Source organism: Hibiscus syriacus, unplaced genomic scaffold (assembly GCF_006381635.1).
Source record: "Hibiscus syriacus cultivar Baekdansim isolate YM2019G1 unplaced genomic scaffold, ASM638163v2 tig00116995_pilon, whole genome shotgun sequence".
NCBI classification, from domain to species: Eukaryota; Viridiplantae; Streptophyta; class Magnoliopsida; order Malvales; family Malvaceae; genus Hibiscus; species Hibiscus syriacus.
The window spans coordinates 492,122-512,502 of record NW_024063511.1 but is presented as its reverse complement, the minus strand read 5'-3'; the positions used below and the strand labels follow the sequence as shown (position 1 = coordinate 512,502).

The 20,381-nt window shown below is 33.7% G+C and overlaps 3 pseudogenes; 2 read left to right on the top strand and 1 right to left on the bottom strand.

The window, feature by feature from the left end:
* Nucleotides 1-6,176: 6,176 nt before the first annotated feature.
* Nucleotides 6,177-8,640, bottom strand: LOC120193406 (annotated as a pseudogene).
* Nucleotides 8,641-9,941: 1,301 nt separating this feature from the next.
* LOC120193408 lies at nucleotides 9,942-10,981 on the top strand (annotated as a pseudogene).
* A 7,065-nt stretch (nucleotides 10,982-18,046) lies between these two features.
* On the top strand, nucleotides 18,047-19,555 carry LOC120193301 (annotated as a pseudogene).
* Nucleotides 19,556-20,381: the final 826 nt, after the last annotated feature.

Sequence of the window (20,381 nt, the reverse complement as noted above, 5' to 3'; positions counted from 1 at the left end):
AATTGATTTTATGTAAATAAATAAAAATTAATTAAAAATTAAAATTATATAATATGTCAAAAATGCCCTTTTCCCAATACCATACTAGCACTGCTCTTTTCCCTTTCTCCACCCTAATCTCTCCACAGCTTTCTTTACCCTCTCCATCACTCCTTCCAACTCCATTAATATCGAAAAAATGTGTTTTAATAATATGCCTTTGATTCCAAGTTTCAATTTAAAAACCCCAATAAATTTGCGAAGCTCGGAAGCAAACTGAGTAAGAAAACATGGGTGGGGTTACATCAGCAATGGCTCCTATGGTTGAGGTAACAAATAATTCGAGATCTTAAAAATTGAGTAAACGATACATTTTTGAGATTCTTAGGGTTTTTTCTCTCTAATTCATTTGCAAATTGCATTTTATTTTAAATTGTTCAAATGTAAAAATTTCACATTTGAATATGGAATTAAAGGAACAAAACAGTTTGTTATGGAGCATGAAACATGCCATGGTTTGTATTAATGGGGTTAATTCTTTTAACAGAATGATTTGAGGTAAGATTTTTCTGGTTTTTTTGAAGGGGAGAATGAAATATTTTTGTTTACGTAGGTTTTGGGTTGATTATTGCGGTGGGTTTTGTTTAAATTTTGAAATAACAAAATCAAAGAACAATGGAGAGTGATTTTCTGGGTTTGCATTTTAAAGGAATCATTGGTTGTGGTTAAGGAAGAGGTTAACACTGATGGATACAAAGGTGAGTATGCTCTTATTTTCTCTTTTGTTTTCCTGGAAATTTTTTAAAAGATTGCTTCTTTTAATTTCTTTTGAGATTCTAAAATCTGGGTTATTGATGAATTTGGAGTTGAATTATGATATTTTAGTGGAAAAGCTAAAGGGTTTAAGTGAATTGTTTTTTCCCGTTTTCTAAATGAATGGTGTTCTTTGACATGAAAGATTGCTGGTGTTGGGAAAAGGGAGGGTGGACGGTGAAGGAGAAGAAGGGAGGGGTATTTTTGACTTATTATATATTTTTATTTTTTAATTGATTTTTATATATTCACATAAAATAAATTAAAATTAAACGGTGATATGGCATGTTTTGATTGGTTACCATTTTTTTGTTTATAACGGAGTTAACGTTTTGAGACAAACGGAATAACGATTTAAATTTTAGTTGGTAAAATGTCTAAAAAAAAATACTTTAGGAGTAATTCGGTAGAAATAGTATACTTTCGGGGCAATGTTGCATTTAAGCTAAAAAAAATAGTAACTTTGGCGAAGATTGAGATTGGAACCGAATTTTCATTGCAAAACAACAAACAAGCCATTATAAGGCACTTTAAGGACACAGCATTTGAGGAAGAAGCAGTGATAAAGCTCTGAAAATAAACCCCCCTCCTCTCCTTCCCACAACTAATACAGTACTCCTTTTTTTTCTAATCCTGTAGTATAGGTACAAATGAACAAGCAACTGGTATAATAGTAGGGCTTTTTGCTCACGACTTCCCGGCATATACAAAATCGGAATCTAGTCTTCTATCTGGTATCCCCGTGAAAAAAAGATTACAATTGATCCTATGTTAAAAGTTTGATGATATACAATCTTACGTTTGCCACTCACATTGTGACCTTAAGGGGACATAATAGACCAAGGAAGCATAATGATAATATACCATCGTAACACATATTGTCCTCCTTGATTGCAAACTTGTAAGCACGTTTTCGATCTACTCTGGACAATGATATCAACTTCTGCCTATACGAGTCACTATATGTCGTCCTTTCTCTTGATCATAAACTGTCTTCAACTGGGGTTTCCTCCATTTTGATATAGACCAAGCTACGAACATCAATATTGTAGAAATGGCAATGATGGAGAATAGTGTGGGTGAATCATTGCTGATAATGGTTGTTATCCAATCAGTTTCCTGTACTTCCAACTTGGAAGTGCTTGCAATATGAAGCTCCCAAGGCCCCAATCGAGTGGTATATTTTCTACCTGATTAGCAAAGCTGATCCTGTATATGATAGAATCCCATTAGTAAAAGTTCAATTGTGAGAGAACTAATAAAAAAAATATTGACAGATCTGCAAATTGATATTTTTCGTATCGTGGAAAGCCACGGTGCCCAAAAAGTCATTGAACTTGCATGGTCTTTGCTTTTGAAGACTAGTAAGGCAGGAAAAATACCTTTCATCATCCAATGCAATTCCAAGGCTATCGTGAAGGAAGGCCAGAATATCGCTGAAGAAAAACAATAGCGCAACAGTTCTTCCTCATTGAGTGATTGGTGTTCTTCTTCAATTTAGACCAATCCTCTCCACAGAAATGTTGCCCCACCATCATTAGATATGAAAGAAAGGCCCTGGCGCTACATAAAGAACTATTCAAACAATAGGAGACAAACAAAGAAATGGAAGCCTTTTAGGAAACAGAAACTCGGTGCATCAAAGAAAACATCACACGGTTTAGGATGTGCTTGCGCATAAGCCAGTAGGGAACAGAGACCAAATCACGGCGATGATTGGAACATATCTCTGCAACTCAGAATATATAATGATTATTATCTTGTAGCGCAAGGTAATGCAGATGTAGCGGTTCTAAGAGAGTTTGTTACCTTTTCCTTTATGTAATAGCCTTAGTGCAGTATATTTGCACTATGAGGATACGTTTGGTTCACAGAATGTAAAATAATTAGCGGGAATAGAATTATCGGTGGAAATAAGATTATTGAGAATGTTATATTTTGTGTTTGGTTCGTTTAACAAGAATGTAAGATTACAATGTTTGGTTAAAAAATAAATATTAGAATGTATTTTACCAAATTATCCTTATTATATATTTATTTTTTTACAAAATTGAATTTTACTATAATTAATTTATATATATATTAAAAATTTAAATCATAAAATTTATATAATTTTTTACAAAATTAAAAAGATAAATAAGTTTAATGAAAGAGTAAATTTTTATTTAAATCTAAAAATAGTTAAAGATAAATTTGTAATTTAACCTTCGTATAATTTTTTTTTATTCAAAGACAAATGAAGAATATTTTTGGAAAAAAAATTTAAAGGTATTTTAGTCCAAAACGCCGATAATCCAATAATACCTAAAGGAATGAGATAATCACATTTCCGATAATATACTCAAAATATCACTGTTGAAAATAAAGGAAACAAATTGTATGAATATATTCAACAAAAAAAAACGGACTCAAACAACCTTTTCGATACATTCCTTATGAATACGCCATAATGACCAAAGGTAAAAGAAGACAACTTTTAGAATTAAACATTCCACCGAGCATAAATAATCAAAACCATAATATACGAACACTGTTCATACCCAAATCTAGATCTCTTCCTTAAGCTTTAAATTGCAAGACTCATGGAGATGATTAAATTACAATCCAGCATCAGAGAGATTCCTAGTTGGAGTTCAATGCATAATTTCAAGCACTTCTAAGCCTGCAAAACTTTGGCATAAAGCAGAAACGGCAAAACATGCCGCGACTGAAATCTCCTTTAATAAGTGATTCCGTATGTAGACACTCATTTTTTTTCCATATATCTTTTTTTAAATATATATATCTATATATATGTATATTATATAGTTTGTAAATTATTTTTGAAAACAAGTATATAATATATAGTCTTTAAAATATTTTTGAAAACTATATAATATATATAGTTTTGAAAATATTTTAGAAAATATACATATTATATAGTTTTTAAAACTGTTTTTGAAAACTTATATATAAAGTTTTTTAAAAAAACATTTTGAAAAATATATATAATATGTAATTTTAAAATATTTTTTGAAAATATATTATATTATATTATATGATTTTAAAAAACATTTTTTTAAATCATATATAAAATATAATTTTAAAAAATATTTTTTCCTTTTATTTATTTATTTGTTTTTTCCTTTTATTTATTATTTATTAATTTTCCTTTTTTTTCTCGTTTTAGGTTTATTTAGGTCCAAGAATCCAGTCCAGGTTCAGTGGGCCCAATCGGATAGGCCTGATCTAGTCCGATAATGTTTAGGGTTTAAAAACCCTAATATCACAGCGCCACAGGAGTCAAAGGGTCAGTCACACCGGCCACCGAGATTTTCGGCCGAGGAGATTGAGACTGACCCATCCAGAAATCCTCGGCCAACCAACCACGAGCATATTAACACGTTCGTCGGAACAACCACCGGTGGGGGTATAAATACCCCCACCAAGCTACTGCCAGGGATCACGACCAACAACACAAAAAACCGAAAACATCCAAAGCCAACCAACAACAAGAATGGAGATACACCACAGTATCAAATCAAGTACACAGAAAGAGCCACATAATACCAAACAAACCACAAACACGACCCAACAACAGTAAACCAAGACACACTACCAACAAGAAAAAACCCATCATCATCGAACACCATATATCAACAAAACAGAAGCCAAAAAGACCACCAAAAACAGTAAACACAACAAAGGCAGCAACATAAAAGAAAACCACTCGGAGAAGTCCTCGGGGAGTTGGAACCACGTCGAAAAAGGTGAGAAAACCGAGTGAGTCTTCGTCAGATCTACGCCAAGGGGGTTGGGATTTTGTGTTTTGGGGTTCAAATCTGGGGTCTCGAGGGTGAGGTGAGTGTTTCGGGTGTTATTTAGGTTTGAGCGGCCGCCGCGGTAGGTAGCCACCGGAGTGGTGGTCGGATTCCATCGAGTCTGGAGAGAGACGAGAGAGCACACGTGTTCTCTCTTTTTAGAGAGAGTAAGGAAGTTGAGCAAATGAGAGGGATGAGCCGTTTTTGGCTTAAGCAAAGCGCATATATAGAAAATGCAAAAAGACATCCTTTTTCTGGAGACCTCGGGGGCATTTTTCGCGTGGGTAAATCAAGCACTAGGGGCTCACATGTTTTGCATATTCATGCTTTGATTACCTATTTGGTTTTAATTAAATTGAAGTTCATGCCTCATATTTATTAACCTTACATTTTGGTTCTTATTTTTAATTAAATCTTGAATTTGGCCCATATATTTATTTTGATTTTGCTTTGGTCCTCTAACCTCTTTGTTTTTACCTTTACATTTTATTTATTTATTTATTTATTTATTAGAGAAAATAACCTCAGTGACCGAAAATGTCTTATAATATACGATTTTAACCAACTTTTTTTGGATTTGCCAAAATGACCAACAAAATCGCAATGCGATCTTAAATTCGCAACGCAAACTCTAATTTTTCAACTCAGTTTCCAAATTCGCAACGCGATTTTGCGATAGTCCAAGTTCGCGTTGCGATTTTCCAAATTCGTTGCGATTTTCCAAATTTACGTTAGTCCAAATTCGTTGCGCTAGTCCAAGTTCACGTTGTGATAGTCGAAGTTCGCGTTGCGATTTTCCAAATTCGTTGCGATAGTCCAAGTTCACGTTGCGATAGTCGAAGTTCGCGTTGCGATTTTCCAAGTTCACGTTGCGATTTTCCAAATTCGTTGCGATAGTCGAAGTTCGCGTTGCGATTTTCCAAATTCGTTGCGATAGTCCAAGTTCGCAACAACTGGTGGTATTGCATTTGTTTCTTAAGAATTTTCTCTAAAAAGATAGTATCCGCACGGACGTGTCGAAGACACGTATTACCACGACCACGACCCGAGACGGCGGCGACGGCGGTGCGCGAGAGTCCCCTTGTTCTCTTCCACTCTACAAGGAAGTGGGAAATCCAAGCCTTAAATACTCATTCCCAATAGTGTTTCCAACACTATGTGAGATTGAGTATTGCCAACACTTGAAAATCTTTTACACTATCGCAATTCGCAACAACTGGTGGTATTGCATTTGTTTCTTAAGAATTTTCTCTAAAAGATAGTATCCGCACGGACGTGTCGAAGACACGTATTACCACGACCACGACCCGAGACGGCGGCGAGGCGGTGCGCGCTTTTTTATATATATATATAATATATATTATTCTCTTTAATTTTTTTCTTTTATCTACACATTTTTTTGTATACATATATTTTATTTTTTTTTATTTCATTTTTTTCTTAACATTATTATTTTTTCAAATGTAAGCAATTTGAATCAGATTCTTAAATTTTTATTTAAATTCTTAATTTTCGCAATTAAAGACAACGGATAAATTAATTGGTACCGAAAGGGCAGTTCAAGGGTGCTAATCCTTCCTTGACCGTAACCGACTCCGGAACCCGATACGTTTCTGGTACAACGCAAATTAGGTAAGAAATGGGATATCCGATCAACCAATTTGTTTTAAAATAAATGATCGGTGGCGGCTCTAATTCGTTTAATCCAAGTCGAAACCCAATTTTAGATCAAACCGAAAGACGGTTCCGACACCTTCAATGGTTCATGAGCAACATTCTGAAAAGAGAAATGACAAGAGTTAAAAGCTCCTATGTCAGCCTTGGATTTCTTGACGTAATTTCTAATAACATGCTACAAAACTGACAGTGCAAAGCCATATCGAAATGATACTAATACTAGTTAGAAGTTAGATACGCATTATATCGTTATTGTCACAATCACTTTCAGAATTGTGAACAAAAATATTCTCAGTCTAGTTGATTTGGCTATGAAAAACATCCGAAATATCTCATTCGAATTGCAGGAAAGTTAAACCAATTTTTTTAAAGCGTACAATTGAAACACAACAACAAACAAAAAGAAGAAAAATAGCTAATGCATGCAAAGGTTACCTGGCCAAAATGAAGAAAGCTGTGACTATAGAGATTGTAAGTGAAATTCCCAAACTTGATGGGGTGAGATCTTAGAAGGAATAAACTCATTTGGACGAAGGTTACCTGAAAATAAGTATAACAGAAAGTAATGGTGATCCTATAAGTGCTTCTCAACCTATTAAGTACATAAAGTAAAAAACATAATAATGCCATGAAATGCATTTGGATATTTGCAATGAGTTGAAGTTATAGCTTCTTGTCTTCAACATCTGCTTTATCAGACTTGTGTATAGTTCTGTTGCTTTAAGCAGCATTAATGTCTTAACAACATAGTTTTTGCATGCTAATGCTGTTTTTCGTAGTGACGTCAACTTGGTTTTTTTTTTCTGGACAGCCAACAAAGTGTAGTTCATAGCTCACACTAAAAACCTACTTCATAGTTACAAGTTCAACAAGAAAGATTATGGATTATGACCTAATCTGAGATATCATTTCTCAATTACACAAGATATAGCTTCAAAGGAGCAAAAAACATATTTATTAGGAGCAAAAAATAAAACAAGAAATTGCTTCAAGGAACTCTAGTCTAGTGCATAGAGCGATTAATTAGAAGCTCAAATGACTTGTAATCGGGTGTGGAAGAATCCAACTAACTCAATTAAACCACGGAGTAAAGATAACAACAAACCTGAGCAGATGCCCCGCCAAGTTCATAATTCCAGTGGTATCCAGAGGATACCTCCAAGAGTACCCAGTGCATAGTTTGCAACAACCCAAGCATAGACTCCCTCATCAGAGCCTAAGACATAAATCCAAAAATTAGCCTAAAAATATGGACCAGGATTTGAAACTACAATAAACACAATAATTAAATATTTCCAGCCTTGACAACAGAGTGATCTTTATTTAAGCCCCGGATACGAAAAAAGATGAAAAGAAAAACTCAAAAAATATCCTAAGTTATTGTTTGTCATTCGTTGGTTTCCCCTGAAATGTGACTTAAGCCAAATTCACTGAAAAATGGTCAAGTACTCTAATTCCTACAACTAAAGGGAACTTAAACCTTACTACTCTTTTTCCTATTCACATGTCGGATTCAGAGCACATCATATTCAATTACAACTAGGGCGAGCCACAGTGTATTACCTGTAATAACCGACGCCCATTCATCGTGAAACTTAAACCCAGACACCCTAAGCACCTTCCTGCACTCCTCCAAAATATGTCCTGCAATTCAACATCCAACAATCTCAGCCCCGCCGTCGCCATTAGCCTAATTTCCGTCTCCCCACTGTCTTTTGGAACTTCTTCTCCTAACTCCAGAAGTTCTTCCAAAGAATCCGACATGCTTCCGCTGCTCCGTAAGCTGACAACCCGGATTAACTTTCAAGCTATCTGACCCTTCTTTGAAGTCGAAAATCAGGTTTTTGCTTCGATCAGCTCTGTATCGAAACACGCGGATCCTCGTTCCTGTACTTCCGCCATCGATTATGATTCCGAATTTTTTGGACTCCGCTGATGAGAAGAGGAAAATGTAACTAAAAACCAATAGAGCGAGAGACACGACGATTGAGATTGCAAAGATAGAAGGGATCGGCCTGCTTTGACGAGGGTTTCGGGGAAAAAGAGCGGTGGACAGGGAATTGGGTCGGGTTTGGAACTTAATCGGATCCATTTTGTGTGGGGGCGGTGGCGGGTTTGGAGTCGACCCGATTTCGAGCAAACGATCGTCGCACAAGAGATCAACAGTTGGGGAGGAAGCATGTGAATTGTAAAGAGCACTACTCAAGAAAAAGAATTGGAATTACAATCGAAAATGAAGAAAACGAAACGGTAAAATCGATTGAAAAATGGATTTTAGCCGCCACCCCCCCTGAATTGGGATTGGACCGGAGAGGAGAGACTATGACTTTCAGAAGTCTCTCTCTCCCCTATTTGATTGTTTTTGTTTTTTTGTTCCTTTTCGTTTTGAGTTTTTTTTTTTCAAGTTTCAAGCTTATTTACGAGTACCAGGAGCGCGATGAAAAATTCCGGTTCGGTTCGTGCTTAGAAAAAATATTGGGTAACCTACGGAGGTGGTCTCCATTCATTTTAGTCTATCTTAGTTTGGTTACTGGTTTTGAAAATGTTATATTCTGGTCACTTTTATTTTGATCATTAAATAAAATATCAATTTGATCAAAGTCCACCGCCATCAACTGTCACTCACAACCGTCATTGGTCACTGTCGTTTCCATCATTGATCACTGCCAACCACTGTCACCGATGACTTTTAGACTTTAAAATTTTTATTATATTCATTTTTGACATCCTCAACGTGAATCTAATTTTTATTTCATAAAAAAATAGCATGAACTCCTCAAATATAGCCTAGAGCATACGTCGTAATAACAATTGTTGAAGAAAATATTAACAATGATTTGATTAAAATTTTCATATAAAAAACATTTTTTTATTTTAAATAAATGAACTAAATTTAGGATGAATATTTGACATGAATTCGACGGATTTGATATAATCCGATCTTTAAAAAAATTAAAAAAATTATGAATTTGAATAAGATCAGTGTTTTTTTAAAGATGAAATTGTGTCTAGCCGGTCACTCGAGTCAATTTTAGATTTATAATGAAAAATCTTTTACCCGAAGTAATAGTATATTATTTCTTATATGGTTAAAGATAATAGCAATATATTCATCTTTTTTTAATTAGGTTTCTATTTATTTAATAATATATATATATATATATATATATATATTTATGTCGAATTGGGTATAAGTTTTTACCTCGAGATCGAATGATTTTTGAATAGATGGAACTCCTCAAAATATGTGTACTAACAAGTTAAAATAGTTTAAAAGATAATGATAATACAACTTTAATTTGACTTCATAGTGTCGACTTCAGTGTGGGGTGGAGTTCTTTGGCATAAACATGAATGTGAAAGCAATGCTGCAGATTCTCAAACTCTCATCAAAATCAATAATTGGTAGTCTTAAAAGTCTTGCACATAAACAGTAACTGCCTGATTGGATTCACACCAAAAGAAGAGAGAAATTTTTACAACATTAATGGGGCTAAATATGAACATGGAATTGAAATCATGAACGGATACGCTACTTACATAAACATTTGTCATTATCAAGTGTATCTGTCAGAAACTGCCAGTAAATGCCTATAAAAACAGCTCTCGTCAACGTTGGAACAATCATTCTCAAACTCTTCAAAGTCCAAACAGTAACTAGAAAAACCAGAGGAAAATAGAGAGAGAATGGAGTCCAAGTTTTCATTTTTGATCAATCTTCGGTTTTACAGTACCTGGCAGTTGTTTGTGTTTCCCAGGATTTTGATTTTTTCTACTTGTTCAACAAGTGAGTTGTTTGGTTGCTAAGAAAAAATGTATGTTTTCTTTTTTCCGGGATTGTTTTGATTTTCTATTTTTTTGCAGTGGCCAGGATCGTACTGTGATTCAGCCAAGAGCAGTTGTTACCCTACAACAGGGAAGCCTGCTGATTTTGGCATTCATGGACTTTGGCCCAATTACAACGATGGTTCCTACCTCAAAACTGTGATTCTGGCAACCCTTTTGATGAATCTAAGGTAGCTTTAACATTTTTTATGTACCATTTAAAAATAATGCATTGAAGTATCCGACTTTGATTCCCGAATACGATTAATGTAGTTCAAAACCGTCGCAGATTTCGGACCTCATCGGTAACATGAGAAGGAACTGGTCGACACTGGCTTGTCCGAGCGGCAGTGGCGAAACCTTCTGGTCGCATGAATGGGAGAAACATGGGACCTGTTCCGAGTCCGTCTTCGATCAACACAGCTACTTCGAAACAACACTCGGCTTGAAGCAACAAACCAAACTCCTCCAAGCTCTCAAAACCGCAGGTAAATCATTTTCCAGAAAACCAACTATAGTCCATCAAACGGACCATTAGTTTTATTAACAGCAGAATTTCTTCTAACATTGAAAACCTGGGTATTTTAGGGATCAATCCGGATGGATCAACGTGCAGCTTGGAGAACATTAAGGATGCTATTAAAGAAGGGGCAGGGTACACGCCATGGATCGAGTGCAACCGAGATTCGTCTGGGAACAGCCAGCTTTACCAGGTGTATCTGTGCCTTGACAAGTCAGGGTCTAGCCTCATTGAATGCCCTGTTTTCCCTAAAGGTGGGAAATGTGGGCCTGAGATCGAATTCCCTTCCTTTTAATCTCTCTGGTGTTTTTGGAATTTACTGCATTTGTAATTTGTTTCATTTGCTCATGCTGTCTGTCGTATAAATTCTCAGCTCCATCGTCTTGTATTTTAGTGTTGAATTGTAGCTCAAGTTATATAAATAATAATTGCCTCCATGGGTTCATACCATAAAAATAAAGCTTTTTTATGACATGACGTAACATAAAAATCTGTAATTATCGCATGCATCTGTCAGAAATTGAGGATATTCGGCTCCAGATTCCAATGCCACAAACCTTGCATGAAAGTCCCTTAAAACAGCTTTGAATGGGAACATTCTCATACTCTTTAAACATTAACTAGAAAAATCAGAGGAAGAAACAAAAATGGTAAATTATTTGGAGATTATATAAAATATAATAATTTTAAGGGTAAATTACACCAGATACCATCAAACTTTAAGCGCTGACTCATTTATGTCACCAAACTTTTAATTTTATCAATTTTGACACTAACAATTAGTTTTAAGTGCAATTATGTCACTCCGCTGTTAATGATCTAACGAGATGATGACATGACAACATTTGTAACACCCCAACCCGTATCTTAACCGGATAAGAATCCGAGATGCCACATTGACTTTTCAAAGCATGTACATTTATAAAACCGTAGTAAATTTAAACTCTTTTAACACAAAAACTATATCTACATCATTAAGTTCAAGACATTACAAACTTGATCAGAGTGTACGTACTATACGACTCTATTTACATACCAACACATATATTACATAAATAAACATATTGTGTAAGGTGTTTCTAATATGATCTTCAAATTGTGATATGTTGCTCTGCTGCACCTAAGACTGGTCTTCTTGCTTTTCTGTACCTACGTGTAAACCACTTACATGCTAAGTCAAAGACTTAGTGAGGCATAAACTTATAATAATGCATTTCTTAAGAATATGAGCATACAATATAATATTCAGATAAAATCATCACTATGATTCAGAATTCCATCTCATTTCATATGATTCGTTATAAACAATACTAATACTATAACATGTAATGCAATACACACTTTTCATATTATTTATAGGCCCATGTATATACTGAGAACTTAAGGTATTCAAGTACATAGAGGTTGTGCACATATGTTGTCACCACAGCTCGTATAAGTCCCACTGAGTGGCATATGAGATTTGTCTCGAAAGACCTATTAATATGTCCCGAAGGACCTTTGAAACCCTCGACTCTTGACATGCCAACTATACCTAGAGCTCTCATATTACATAACATGGGCATTAATATTATACTTAATATAAACATGTACTCATGTTATTTCCATTGTAATCACATATATCTTTTCTTATATCACATTTCACATGTGCATATAATCATCCATCTCATATCCTATAACACAAGTATTTGAATACATTCATATGAGTCATATAACATATAGAGAATCATATGTAAACATATATGACTTATGCATATTTAATAAAGACTATAATGTATGCATGTTCGTAACTATTAGACTATGAAATTAATCTAAGAAATAGACTTATCACATGTAACACCCCCAACCCGTATCCGACCCGGATCCGAGTCCGAAGTGCCACATGGACTTTTCAAAAACCTTTACTTGTATAAAATAGTGAGTAATTTAAATTTATTATTACATATAACTTATTCAAAACCTTTATCGAACTATTCAGAGCTTATACAATATCTTATCTTGAATACATGCCAACTAGAAATTTATATATACAAAAATACATATTATTCACCTCTCTTCTGATCTGACATTCGGTAAGGAGAACTGACCTGTCTTGTTCCACGTTGCTCTTTACTCTTCTCACTTCTGTAACCTACGTGTGAAACAATCACACGCTAAGTCGATGACTTAGTGAGGCATATAAAACATATAATATTTCATATAACATAAAGCATACATAAACGTATACCATCATTATCATCTACATTCCATATAACCTTTATCGTATTTGATCCTTTAACTCAATCCCTTTCATTTCTTTATTCCATTCTTCCTTTATTTATTCCTTATACACAAATCATATCTTTCCTTTCATGTTCACATACTCTTGTCTTATCACCTATATTCATCTCTGTGTAACAATCTTCATTGCATCCTCATAACTTTGATATCCCTATTTCTTATACCGAACTTTATTCTTTATCATCTCTTGTATTTGTATTTTCTTCTTTAAAGCCACTTTTAAAACATACCAATGCTTATCTCTTTGCCTACATCATATATATATGATCAAGATACATAACCACATCCAGATTCATATCATATTTGATTAACTCCACTTTATCTTTCCTCCAATCTTATAACTCTAGCACCTTTACTCTGATAGCTAAATAATAACTTTTGTTCAATCTAGGGCACAAGCCCTATTATACCAATCATATACATCCTTTCCAATCTAAATTATCTCAAAATTCGCTTACTCAACTTATCAATTTCACCTCTATTCTCATACATCCTGAAATTTCTTTTGCTCAAACTCAACATTCTGACTTCCTGTGTCCTATAATCTGATCATCGATATACACATTCTCAAACTCTTCTTATCACTCCTCATCTTTACTCAAATATACAAATTATTACTTCCTTTTCCTTTACTATACCACATTACTATGATCCAAATATGCAACTGTATCCAGATCCATTTCATATTTGGTTATCATATCCTGACAATATCTTATAATCTTATAATTCCAGTACATTTTTATCACATACTCTGGTTAGCCAACGCTAACTCTTTCCATCTTAACTGCAAACCCTTATCATAAACATACTCTTGTTTATGCTCAATACTATCACTTTGTTTCAAACTCATAAGCTCTGACTTTATACATCTTATACACTTGTCACTGATGCACTTATCCTTGAGTTCTTCTATAAGTACTCACCACGTCATTAGATCTTTTTAACATTCTTATGGTGACACTTATTCACCATATTCTATCTTATCCACATACTATCAAAACTAATCCATATCGCTTTTCCGATTCAAAATAATAAAGATCTTCTTTCACTGTTCTAATATGATTTCAACTTTATGAAATCAACCTTTAATCTTATAAGACACTTTCTGAGGTTTCTGCTCTACATCCTGCCTGGCCAGGGCAAGTGAATTGCTATCACCATCAGATTTGTCAGCTATCGATTCACTTCGACAATTCTTATAATCAATTTCTACTATATTATACAAATTTTGTTCTATTGGCAAGACAACATACTCCTTACCCTATCAGATTAGAAATTTTCACTCTGTGTTGGCATGTACACATTTTATGACACTTTGGACTTTAGTTTATGCCGAGAATCGGCTAAACCGTAGCTCTGATACCATTAAATGTAATCACATAGATCATATCATATAGCTTCTTTCACATATACATGTAATCACTTAGTCTATTTTCATGTAATTCTTTTCACTTCTCATATGATTTTATATTCACATCTCACATAGCTCATATCACCTTGCATTATTTCATATAAACATAGATGTCATATCTTGTTCGCATATATTTTCTATATAACTCATAGTTCTTTCACATAGCTCACTATCATATTTCCATATCATATATCTTATAATAGATTCTTATATCATCATTTGTTTTCTTTCTACCTATTCATAATCACATAACATATACAAAACATATCATTATCTTTAGTCATGCATACATACAATCAATGTAATACAGATAATCACATATAATTATAACAACACATAATCATGTCCATGACTTCATGCATATTACTCTAGGAAATAGACTCATCGCAAGTCTTATTTCCATTAAACACTACATATCACTAGTATGAACTCACCTTGGCCTCACTAGTCAATTTCAATCTCTTATCTTTCCCTTGATCGATCTTACTTGCCAAATGTTCCGGAATTGCTTTACGCGCAGAATCTACGTAAATGTATATTTTGAGGCAATCATTAGATACCTATACCTTGTAATTGGATACTAGCAACTTAAACAAACTTATTAAACCAATATTCACATTTTTCCTTTCGGGGGAATCGGTTCCCTACTATGGGGGTATCGATTCCCTCATGACATTCTGGAAATTTTTGTTCGTTTGAAGGGGTATCGGTTCCCCTTGAATGGGTACCGATTCCCCTTGCCCATAAATCATATTTTAAGCACGAAAATTACTTCATTTCTTCTCAAACACTTCATATATCATCCCCTTTCTTATTCTTAACTTACATATACATGCTTAAACTCATAACTACTCATTCAATACATCTTTAACTTCAAAATCTAATTCTCTACATAGAATTCAAGAATCATACCAAATTTTCTATATGTTCTAAATCCAATTCTATCACTCCAAATCTCTTAATTTAACCATTGACAAGTCAAATTTAACTTCCAATTTAAGAAATAAACTTTATTCCAAGATTTTCATTTGTAAACTCTAAATCTTTAATCTCTCCTAACTCCCCCATCCTTTGCTTTTAAGATGATTTAAGCTTTCCTTAAGCTTAGTTATCATCTAATAATCAAAACCCAACCTTAAAATCAACAATTCAATTATAAACAAAGAAGCTTACCTTTGGTTCTTGGCTTCCACGTGAAGAAGAAGAAGAAAGGAGAAGAGAACTCTGGAGATTTGTCTCTATTTCCACGTGCATTTATCCTTACAAATCCCATTTTTTTATTCATTTCTTGGTCAATTGACCCTTTTGCCCTTTATTTCCTTTAATAATTACTAAATAACCTTCATCATATATATCCAATAATTATTGAACTGTTTCATTCTTATACTTTAGTCACCAAATTCTGAAACTTTACAATTTGGTCACTAACCCGGTATTGCGGATGTTACATCACAAGTCTTATTTCCATTAAATTGTACCTATATTAAGCACTCACCTTAGCCTTGCTTGTTTTGAATCGATCCTAATTATTCGATTGTTCCGGAACGGGATTACGTTATATATCTACATAATCATACATTGATCTATATCAGTATTCTAATTGATATACTCTAATATTTCATTTCTTAGACTAAAGGAAATACTACTTTCATTTCTTATTTAAGGTAAGTATCGGTACACTCTATAGTGTATCGGTACATCCCTTAACGTGTGTATCGATACACTACCTATGTATCGATACACAAATTACATTCGAAAGTTTTCATTTTAAGGGGGCATCGATTTGTTAATGAAAAAAATACTTTCCATAGGATTTGAACCAGATACCTATTGGACTAAGAAAGAAGAACCAACCACCAAACTAACTTAAAGAATTTATTATAATTCTAACAAAACTAATATATAAGTTAAATAATAGTTTCAATTAATATAATTTATTTAATATTATTTTTATTTTTATGTTATTTTATAATATAAATGATTTATAATAAAATAATATTTTTTCAAAAAAATCCTTAAACTTTTTGAAATTTTCAAATTTTCCCAAAGTACCAAATCCTTAATTTCACCCATCGTCGAGGTCGAAGCAACAACCACCGTCCACCACTTCCATCATCGGACCCTTACCACCAATTACCCCACTTGCTATCGTTGGAAACTGATGAACGGTGAACTAATTGATCGTCAAACGTCGAATATGAAATATTCTAATCGAACCATGAACGATGACTGATCAACAAGCAAATGGCGAATAGCGTGCACAAAGAGAGGGGGAGGCTTCAGTGTGACGGCATGCTATCAACGATGATGGTGTGTGAATTTAGGGATTGTGATTTAGAATTTATAATTTTTTTGAGATTTTTAGGAATTTATGGTTTTTTGGAATTTTATGAAATTTAAGGTGTTTTTTGTTGTTGTTGGAAATTTTAATAATTTCATGGGGTTTTTTAGAAAATAATATCTGGAATGTATGGCTTGTGTTATGTATATTATATTTGTAAAATTATATCAAAAATTTAAGTTGGCACAGTGGTTAATCTTTAGCTTATGTTTCAAAAGGTCTTGAGTTCAAATCCCTTTGAAGCTAATAACTAGCACCAAATACAAGCCAAAATTATGTCATTTTGGTGAGTCAGTCACGTCAGCAATTTTATTGGCAAAATCGAAAGTTTGGTGGTGTGTGTAGTTTACCCTAATTTCAATCATTATGGTAAATTACTCTGTTAATTATTATCTATATAGTTGATTCTATTTTGATAACGGAATAAAATATTTTATCAATTACGTTATTATATTATGATATTTTATCCTTAATATTAGTATATTACCCATAGTTTAGTGACCAATATGATAGCTTATCCTAAATATTAAAGTGGTATGTTAGTCATTTATTGGCACTAGATTTACCCAAATGTACATATGTATGTTTTTATACACGTCATGGATAGAGGGGCTACCTTTTAGACTGATATGTTTGAAATTTACTGCATTTTTACTTCTTTAATTTGATCGTATACAGGGTCTCTGATTTAAATTCTCAGCTCATGGTCATGTGTTTTACTATTGAAATTGCTGATCATCGAACTGCAACTCAAGCGATTTAAAATATTATTTCGGTATTTGTAACGTCGACCAAAACGTAACACACAGATGCCAAAAAAACAAAGTGAAAAGCATGATTTACCGAAGTGTAAAGCAAAAGCTAAGCTTTTTAGAGCCCAAAATCTGGGTGTTTTGGACGGTTGCTTCCTTGCTCTAATTTCGACCAGTTTTTTTGGAATGTTTTCCTTTAAGCCAAATTTCAAGTTGTACAAGCAAAACTGTAAGAGTCATTTGCTACAAGATAAAGAAAAAACAACTTAAACTGAAAGTGACCCATTTTTTATTATCTTTTGTCTGAACACTTTGCATTACGTCACTTTATTACACATTGGTTAGGTATAGAATTGAATAAAGTGTTGATTTGCACGCAATAGGATTGGCTCAACGTAATAGTAATTTTTAATTGAAAACCCCAATTAATTAACTGCCTAACTACCACTTAAAAGCTCGTTTAAAGCCATTAAAATAAAACTTTAATACCAGAAAAGAAAAGAAAAATCCATTGGAGAACATCTTAAAACACGCAAGCAATGCCATTGACAAGCATATGCTAACATGAATATTCCATGTCAATCCCCTTCTTGCTTTATAAATACATCCATTTGTCAAAACCCAAGCTTCATCATTTGTTTCAGGGAAAAAAAACATCATTGAAAAAAACCCTCTGAAAACATGAAATTCAACTCATGTTCAATCGCTGTCATAATCCTTTTCGTGGTGCAATACTTTTCGGTTCTTTGTTTATCACAAGATTTTGATTTCTTCTACTTTGTTCAACAGGTAAATGAACACGATCGATTCATGTTTTTATATCTATCTATATGTATCTCCGTTTGTTTATATAATTTTCGTCTTGTTCGCATTTTGGAGTTTGAGTTATGATATTGGTTCGTGTTAGTCGTACAGTGGCCTGGATCATACTGCGATTCGAAGAAGCGTTGTTGTTATCCGAAGACAGGGAAGCCTGCTGCAGATTTTGGGATCCATGGACTTTGGCCTAATTACAACGATGGCGGCTACCCTTCCAATTGCGATCCCGACTCTCGTTTCGACAAATCCGAGGTACAATATTTGTCACACTATCCACAAGAGATGGTCAAAATGGTTCATCAGGTTTAAGAAAACCCAGTTAAACTCGATTTTTATAAGTATTTATTTGAAAGATCATCATCCATTTGATAATAAATGTTTAAATACTCTTACAAACGTCATACATGAATCTAAAACCTTCATTCCTTTAATCACTGAAGTCACTTAATCCGTACTAAATTTATTTATTTTTTTGAAGTTTACAATATAATTTATTTGGTTAGCTAATAATGATACTTTTCTCACACGACAAACAGCCTATAACTACCCATTTCGTTACCTTCCATGTTCTTGGGAGTGGGACCAGACCAAGCCATACCACCCAACTTGTGTTATGTTTCGATTTGGTCCAATGTATTTCTCAACTTAAAATAACTCCAATTGCACCCATATTCCCAATTATTTATTTACATTATGCTATTCCAGCCTATTATTATTCACACTAATACTCGTTATCATTTAAACCACGAACAGATATCAGATCTGATTCGGACAATGGAGAAAGAATGGCCCACTCTTTCATGTCCTAGCAACGACGGAATCAAGTTCTGGACTCACGAATGGGTCAAGCACGGGACTTGCTCTGAATCCGAGCTTGACCAACGTCAGTACTTCGAAGCAGCAATCGCATTGAAAAGAAAGGCCAACCTCCTCTATGCTTTAACAAATGCGGGTACTTTCGGAATTCATTTTCTTTTGCTCAAATTCGAGTTCTGAGTTCCGTAACGATCATGTGATCTTTTATGCTGTGAATATGAATGTCGGATTAACGAGTTTGATGTGAAATTCGTGTTTGTAGGAATCAAACCAAATGATGAATTCTATAAACTGGAGGACTTTAGGGATGCCATAAGGAAGCAATTGGGCATACTCCGGGCATTGAGTGCAATGTGGATTCATCCGGTAACAGTCAGCTTTATCAGGTTTACTTGTGTGTTGACACTTCTGGATCGGATTTCATTGAGTGCCCTTTGTTACCAAGGGCTAGATGTGGTTCAAGCATCCAGTTTCCCAAGTTTTAATGTTTTAGTTCGACCATTTCAAACTCTATAGTTAATTTATTCACGTGATTGTTCGTTATCGTTCGGTAAAATCTTTGTGATTTGTAATAAAAAAGAGTTCAGATATATCGATTTGATTTCAAAATCTCATTTGAACCAATATAATTTAATCATTATAATGTATGATCACATTAATAAACAATATATCTAAACTTTTATCGATCGTCGTCGCCACTAGACACATCACTCACCTTATTAAAGAGTTTTATCATCATTTTATCTAAGACTCAAATACAACTGAAACTCTCTCATCATGAAGATAAAGAACGAGAGTTTAAAAGGATTTATTTGCATAAGAAAAAATCGTGTTATCTCGACGGTAAGTTTACCAAGACTGCTGCCTTAATGAGCCAACATGTTTTGTATTTCAAGAGCTTAAGGATTAATCTCAATTTAACCAATAATAACTGATCCAACTGAAATTATTTTAAAAAACATCCGACGATGAAGACTGTAACTAAAAAGAGTCGACTATTATTGTTAGTATAAGAAATATAGAATTTTTCTAAGAGAATAGTATGACTTTAATATGTCACATTAATATTACTTAACGGCACAGACAATAATAATCATAAAAAAGTGAATTAAAAAAATTCAATTCTAAGTTTGATGACTAAAATATAAGCACTCCAAAATTTGGTGACTATTTTTTAGTTTACACTTAAAATAAATATAAAAATATACATACAACTTACCCGTGATGAAATTCTAACATGAAATTAAACCTTCTGGAGTTTGAGATTTTATAATAATTGTTTCTTCATTGTGAAAGCAATGGATAAATTAATTGCACTATTGGGCCTTGGCCTGGTCATGTGTTTATC